Genomic DNA, 8,168 nt, shown 5'->3' with positions numbered 1-8,168 from the left:
CAGCTTCAAGGGGCGCGCTAAACGGGTAGAGGCGGAATACCAATGCGAGTGGCCGATGTTTGAGCACGCGCTGTTATTGATTGATTTACTGATTGGTAAAATAAAAAACGGGGAATCACCGCTCTCGTCATCCGCGAGTTATATATGTATTTTATGGCTATTTACTATGAGCAGATCCTAGAGGCTCAGGAAGTACATTACGAAGGTGCACTCGCTTATTTCGTTTTGGTTGCGTGAATTTTCATTCCTCTTTTCGGCAGTGCGTCGCCGTCCAAATCATTTAACGCGATAAGTTTTCGTGCTACTACAATACAAACCTTATGATCAATGTTTAGTCACGAGGCTGCAGACAGAATATCCCACCCCACTTGAATTATATTGTGTCTCAAGAGATGGCTTCTGAAGTGGAAGTGCGTCTTGATGAAGCCATGTGCTTGTGCGCATCAAGTGACTGAGTTCCGCGCAGTGATTTCCATTGTAGCCGTCTTGGAGGCCAAGTAACAAGAAGTAATAGAGATATAAAGCAGATACCCCTGACCTTAGACGACACCATTCATGGAGGGCTACACAAAAAACGAACAAGGTAATTACCATCAAATGCCCAATAAGATATACACAAAAAATAGGAGCGGTCTACTATGTTATTCTGGAGCCCTGGATCCGTCTCTCTCAGTGTTCTTTCCACCTGGCCTTCCGCGACATTACGCATCCCTTCTTCACCGCGTGCACTGAACGTTCCGTTTACCCCACGCAGTTATGAGGCAGCGACTCGGCCGTGTTCTGTCCGACCTGTACCCGACACGCAATGTGCGTGCTGACCTACACTACCTCCTTATGAACTGTCTCGTCCACCAGTTGGAACGCGAGATCTTGCAGCGCGTGATGCATGCAGACATCCATCGCCCTTTTACCCTACACAGCGCCCGGCCTGCTGGCCGGCATCGCCCCCGTCTCATCATCGTCTGTGTGTCTGTCTGTCTCTCTCTCTGTGTGTACTATTGGTTGCTGAAGAGCTCCCACTTGACTGACTGCGCAATTTCCTGGAGGGAGATATTTTGTACACATGGTCCTGACTGCTGAGAGAGTATACATATACAGCCGCCCTTGTGACGATTTTGTGGCGGAGTCGCACTGCTTGCTTTAACATCTTGCTTGTACACCGAGCTATTCGAGGTATATGTGACAGGGAACGCTAAGTAGGTTTAATTTGCGAGTAAAATCGCGGTAAAATGTCTCGGGACGACATCTGGTGGGAAATACTCCGTAAGCTGTCAAGCAACGGTGTCACATGTGCAGACTTTCTTGTGCTTCTCATGATGACTGCGTAGCCGACTTAGCTTGTTTTAGACTCAGTGTTGCGCGGATCCAATGTAGTTTTTGCGCCGTAGTTAACGACCGACACGCAGTTGGTGGTGACTGCGACACAGTGTTGCCTGACGTCTTCAATTTAAATTTTCTAAAAAAATTTAACCGCAGTTAGGACGAAAATTGGGACGTTAGAGTAATGAGCGCTCACGATATCGAACAGATAAATTTTCTTATATTAAAAGCTTTATGCTGCTTTACAGTATTTCAAACCAATAGCTCGGAACTCAAGTAATGGTAAATAGACGCTGTCACGTAGTTTCTTGGTTATTTATTTGCCGATAGGCATACAGGGTGCTGCAAAATCCATCAGCGAAATAGAGTAACTACAAACAACACCGAAGACACTCAATATGTTACGCAAAACAGTTACACTCAACAACAATTGCAAACGATGTTCGGGACAGACACCTGAACCCGCGAGAGTGTACCCGCATAGACTCTTGGGTTGCTCTGGATGACGTTTGCGTCAGGTGGATTCACATGGCCGGGTATGGGCCTACATATACAGAACGGCTTCCATCGAAAATATATTATTGCACCTACTGATCGATAGTCGCAAAAATGACCGTTTATGGTGAAGGGGACGGTAACAAAGAGAGCTTCAAACAGTATTACTATACCATTACTATATCACATCTCGAGCACATCGTCTCCACTGTCCGCCCTAGCAACCGTACGGATCCACGCTGTCAGTGTCGCTAAATCAGCTATGGGCTCCCGCCCTCCAGTTTGTCAAACTGACTTGGACCGAAGCCAAATCCGGTCCACCAACGCTGTGCCCTGAAAGCACTTTCAGAGCTTCTAGCCACCGTATAGGACAATACATCCAGCAATGGGGAAGAGTATCGTCGCTCGCCGATGAAACTCTTGATGAAACTTGTTGTTGTTGTTTGCGAGAATACACTCAAAAGCCGATCATTACGTAGAGTTTAACGATACTTGGCTTGACTAGAGTTGTAACCAATTCCACGCGTTGCGAATCCGAACGATACTAAAACTTTTGAGAATTCCGGCCTCTTCCAGGACAGGTTAGAAACGCGCCATTGCCAATCCTTTGGAGCAGTATCATCGGCGACAAGAATCAGAATACCACTACGTCATTCACGACGTAAATTGTGCAACCGCTCTTCGTTCCCGCAACATTGTTCAGCCGACGTAGAGCTAGGCCGAATGATATAGTCAACTAAGAAACTATTGTATATGGTAACAGTCGTCGCTGTAGAAAGCACAGTGACTCCGGTCTGCTGATCAGAGTTTCCGATTGCAATGAAATATGAGTAATGTTTAGCACATCATAAGGACACTAAAACGTATAGCGTACAATGTTCGCATTTGCTGCCGTTCAGCGACGTCGATGTACTTTTTTTTTTTTTTTGACGGGAAACCACGTAGATTCGACACGTCAATGACGGCAGTGCTTTCTTCTTTGCGTCATCGTTCGAAAGTACATAGGCGATGCTACGGGAATGGAACCCAGGCAGTCCCAAAGTAAGAAGCAATCGTCACTGCGCATCGCGACAAGCAATGCGCTGTGACGACTTCCATGATACTCCAATGCGGTGTCCTTTTCTAAAAGCCTTATCTTATCGCACATTACGTGCACCAGAAGAAAACAGCTGTTTTCAAGATTGAAATATGGCAGTCGTCGGGAGATCCAGACAGAGGCAGGATTCCAACCAACTCCTCTTCATTACTTGTCACGTGCGCTTCCCATTATGCCACACTGGCACCACTTCCCAGGGTATTGCATACTTCTCGAGGTTCCAACGGTGTTTCCGTGCACGTCCTATGCTGCTGCCATTGGTTGTGTGACATTTCCACTTTTGTTGAACATTCCCCCAGTCGTGTTGCCTTTGTTTCCTGCACTCAACGCAGGGAAACATCCCACATCATCATCATCCATTCATCTATGTTGTTCTTGTTGTTGTGTTTAATGAGGTTTTACTATACAGGGTGTTTGCACCAACGCGTCGAGAAATTGTCTTTAATGGGAACGATAGTATAAAAGCAAGCGGTGCTTTTCGCTACTTGAGTAAGAAAAAGGTACTGCTTCACTGGTAGCACCTGTTTCTTAGTCAGGTAGCTGAAAAGTAGCGGTCGTTTCTCTTTTATCGCTCGCCTTAAATAAAGTTTCTGCACACGTTAGAGCAAATACCCTGTATATCGAAGTAACACATTCTTGAGCTTATTATGGCCTAGACAGGACGTCCCTCCAGCTCGCAAACACGTACCTCAGGTTCCTGGGCGACACAAGTAGTATGGGATCAGCTCAAGTATCCGGAAACTGACATCTTTGCCTGGACGCCATTAATTAGCAATTAGAGCAATTTGGGACCCCCCACATTAATCAGGACCCACCAGGGAGTCATTACACTAATTGGGGATCATCTAAGACACGTCCAGACGAAGATGTCAGTTTCCGGATACTTGAGCTGATAAAAAATAAAAAATAGGTAGAAAATAAAATAAAAAGATAGAAATAGAGTGGAGAGAAACAATTTATTCGAAAATCAACGATGCCACGGCGAAGAAGCCGCTCCGGGGTGACCAGTGCTTGTTGACGTCGGGTAGTTGCAGAGATCGACGACAGGTGGCCACTTAGTTGCAAGGCATCACACCAGATGGCGCCACCATCATAGCTCTAGAGGAGAGAGACAGAGAACAAGATACTAGCGGCAGGTAAAAATGACAGCACTGCTAAACAAGTCTAGGCATGCGAGAGAAAAGGTCTAACCGCTACTGCTAAACAGAAAACAGTACACATCGGGGGAAAAAGGCTTACGGGGGGACGATCGCTTAGGCCTAACCCCAACACTACGCAGCTAACACAAGGCGGGAACCACACATCGCTAAACATGCGAGAAAAGGCTTAACACGAGCGCGGTCACCGCTAAACACGGCAAACATACGAGAAAAGGAGCGCGCTTGGGCATAACCTCAACACTACGCAGCTAACACAAGGCGGGAACCACACATCGCTAAACATGCGTCAACAGGCTTGGACACCGCAAAACAAGTCTAAACATGCGAGAAAAGGCTTAGCACGAGCGCGGTCACCGCTAAACACGGCAAACATACGAGAAAAGGAGCGCGTCAAATCACTCACCTTTTCCCCCGCGGCAACTTCCAGGCAGAAACTGAGCGAGCGCGGAGAACAACACGTCTGCTCTCTACGAGATCCAGCCAGCAACTGAGCGAGCGCGCGGAGCGCACGTCCGTCTTCCGCGACGGTCCGAGAGAAACTGAGAGAGGCGACGCGCGCGCGCCCTCTGCTCCACCCGTCCGCGCATGCGCGCGCGCGCTGCTAGCTCCCTCTGCGCCGGCCGCGGGTGTTTTCGGTTTCGGCTCTCTGCTGCGCGCGCGCTCCTAGCGGCGACGGGTGGCTTTTCGGTTCCGGTTTTACTCTCGTTTCTTTGTGCGCGCGTTTATCTGTATAAAGGCAGCGCGCACCGCGCTCGCGTCATCACTACGTGAAGATGTTCAGCTACCACTCTTTACAAAATTGTTCCTGCACCCACGCTTCTTGGGAAGAAGTGGAGAAGGAATGTTTCAACGGCGAAAGTCCCCGCAACGAGCTCGTCATCACTGCTTTTCGCTACGTGATAGACATGGTAGGCTTTGGCAATATAGGAGAGATCTCGCCGGGGCCGCTGCAGGAGATGGTGCGTCGAATTTACGCCCGTTACAAGAACGTCTGCATAACGGTTCCGGACGGACCCCTGGGACTAATGAGCGAATTTGTGAGCTTGTCCAACGCAGAATTCAACTACATCGCTGCAGACATCGTGGGCCTTCTCGCTCGTGCCATCGCTCATATTAAGCACGCTCTACGGAAGCAGCGACATTTGCAAGCAGTCTACATCGCCAACTTTGTCACTGATTTATTGAAATACCGCTTGGTTATTGACATGCAACGCATTAAACAGTCCGAATAACTTTGACGAGACTCTGTGTGCTCTTTCACTGAAACATCTTTATTGAATACATACAAAGGACTTGGTCGATAGATGCCTGCACCCTCCCTGACTTGCCTCAAGAGAAAGGATATGGGGTATCTTCATCGCAGCGTCGTCATTGCGCGGGTCACTGCACCAGCACGATGACGGAATGGTAATTCTTTTCGTACACCCATTCCGCTACCACACTGCCACGATGACCCGTACTTCTCCTGTCTGCGAGAGAGAGAGAGAGAGAGAGAAGCATGTCTCGACTAGAACTTTTATTCTCGATTACATGCGCGTGCAGCTCTTTGTTCCGCGGTTACTCGATGCCTGACGACGTCGACGCTCTCGGGCTCTCTTCCGGGTTTTCCGTTGCTGCACAAAGAGAGAGAGCACTATCGTAATCCTATACGCGTCAAAACATAACAAAGCTTACCGTATTCGCAGCTCCCATAAGGGAAGGAGTGTACGGCATCCACGAGATAGCGCTTGTCGTCGTAGGGGACCAAGCTCTTCTTGAGTCTCGAAATGGTGTACATCGTTTGCTTTATACTCTGGATGGTGCACTGCTTCTGAGAGACCGCCGTTTCATTGAACAGAGAATCTCGGTACACTTCGTGCAATAAATGTTTCCTCACCACGTCCTTCTTAACTCCTTTCGCTCTCGCGATCTGTTTGTGTGTCCCAGCCAAGAGAATGCTGTACATTTTCGCTCGGATGGCTACGACTTCCTGAATAACTCCACCCCCCGTCTCGTCTTTGAAGAACCCCATCTGGTTCGCGTGCTCGTCGTTGAAAAGCGGGTGGTCTGGCGGATAGGAAGACAGATCTAACTCACTCTCAATCTTCACCAGCTGCTCTTCCAGGCTTTCACACGTGAGAGAAAAAATTATGCTGTCCGTGTCGCTATAGATCAATTGCACTGGACATGACAAGCGAGAAAAGAGCGACTCGTAGATGAAGCTGTACATTCGGACTTTGGATATTTCTAGAATGGCGAAGCCCACGTAAAGGGGGTGCGTGCATTTGATGCGGCGCTGCTTCATCTCGTACAAGATGCACTTGTCACTCAGAATGAGAAAATGCTGACAGTCGACGGAGCTAGCTTTTCTGAGCGCGCTTTCTTTGTCGTAGGCTAGGGCATACCTTTTCATCCGTCTTACATTTTGTATCGTCTTACCGAACGTACTATTCGACATGGTTTTGTACAGAAGTCGCTCGAATTTCGTGGTCGCGGCATTCCTCAACGCGACGTTTCTCTGCACGAAGGTTCGCAAAAAGTTGTCTTGGCGGAACGAGAGGATGCTGTGAACACGTTTTATTTTCATGCCCAACCTCACGTACAGAGCGAGCAATGCATAATGAACGACGTAACGTTCTTTGTCGTAGCACGTCAGCAAGAGTTTCTTGGTGGGAGGGGCGTTCAGCGACAACGCATCTTTCAGGTGGCGTTGGTAGGGGGAGAGTTCGTTCTCGTCCACGCACCTGTGTTCGGGTGCCAGGGGAAAATCCCTGGTGAGTGCGTGCAGTTCTTCGGGATACGACAAGTCTACTACGTAGACGTAACCCACTTCCGAATCATGAGGAATGTTGAGAAAATCGATCTCGCTCCACCTCGAAGGATCGACCCACTCAAAGCCCCCTGTTGGGAGATGAAAAGTCATCGCGTAGGGGTACAAACTGTTCACGTCGAGGTACTGGATAAAAGTCTTTTCTTGCTGGGGATCGTAATCGTCGCACCCCTCGTGATTAGCCCGACAGTATCTGTGGAAGCTGTTACAAATGCCTCCCCTGATTCCCTTCTCGATCGTTTCGTACATCTCTTGGTCGCTTATGAGCTCGAGTTTGACATTGGTGAGCTTCAAAGCGCTACTCCACGCGTAACTGGCGAGGGACACGGTGCGTAAGATATCTATCCCATCCGTCTCTAGCGCAATCTTTCTGAAATACAGCACGATGTCGCACAGCTGACAGGTGTCGAGCGTGACGTAGAGACGCGTGTAATCTCCTAGGTCCTTGCATTTGAACAATTCGAAAATCTCGAGGGCGTACTGATAGTCCTCGTCCGTGATCTCTTCATCGTTCAGGTCACTTTTGAAAGCTTCCTTTGGCGGTAGTGCGGGCAAATTGTACACTTCGAAACTGTCGACGAAGGTGTACGGGTAAATTCCCTTCTTGAGAAGCCGTCGGAAACGGTCACCAAACATTTGACGGGTGCAATGAAACGCACTCTCGCCACCGCTGGAGAGGAGCGTTTCTACCAGGTTAGACAACGAGAGGTTGAAAAACTGCGTGGTATCGCGGAAATGGAGCTCGCCAATATTGAAGCCTCGTATTTTTTCTGTGGTAGACGCTAAGATCCACGGTTCTCCCATATTTAGAACGTGCATATGGCGGAGAAGGGAGCTCAAATCGTACTGCAGGTTGTGCACGCACACGACGAGTTCTTTAGTGTTACGACACGTAAGGTTACACGTATCACACAGCGTCGCGACAAAATTCGAGGAACCGGGGTCTACGAAACGGGTGTGGTCGTGATGCGACACCTTCCGCGTATGTCGGTTAAATTCGATTCCACAAAATTCGCAGTGCGTAGCGCTCGCGTGCCGAAAGTGGTCTTCCATACTCATGACCAACGGTGAGGGAAGACGGTTCAGCCTATCGATTTGATCGCTAAATCGCTTGAGCGAGAGCAAGCATTTTTCTGCCGCGTTGGGTCCCAAATAGCCATCTACGTCCATTATTTTCCCATCACAACTTCTCACTAGCACAATGCTATACGAGCTCATCCTGTGCACACTCGAGGCGTCCTTAACGAGCGCGTCCTTTTCCAGTATGCTTTCCGTGTCCAACACCGCA

At 48.8% G+C, this 8,168-nt stretch overlaps 1 long non-coding RNA gene across 1 annotated transcript; it reads right to left on the bottom strand.

Moving 5' to 3' along the window:
- Nucleotides 1–3,848: 3,848 nt before the first annotated feature.
- On the bottom strand, nt 3,849–4,700 carry LOC135399431 (uncharacterized). Its single transcript, XR_010424256.1, has 2 exons — nt 4,475–4,700; nt 3,849–4,009 (listed from the first exon to the last, which is right to left on the bottom strand). It is a non-coding gene; the product is annotated as an uncharacterized LOC135399431 (long non-coding RNA).
- Nucleotides 4,701–8,168: the final 3,468 nt, after the last annotated feature.

Source organism: Ornithodoros turicata, chromosome 7 (genome assembly GCF_037126465.1).
Source record: "Ornithodoros turicata isolate Travis chromosome 7, ASM3712646v1, whole genome shotgun sequence".
Classification (NCBI taxonomy): domain Eukaryota; kingdom Metazoa; phylum Arthropoda; class Arachnida; order Ixodida; family Argasidae; genus Ornithodoros; species Ornithodoros turicata.
Note: the sequence above shows the minus strand (reverse complement) of the source record. Positions and strands in the feature narration are given on the sequence as shown.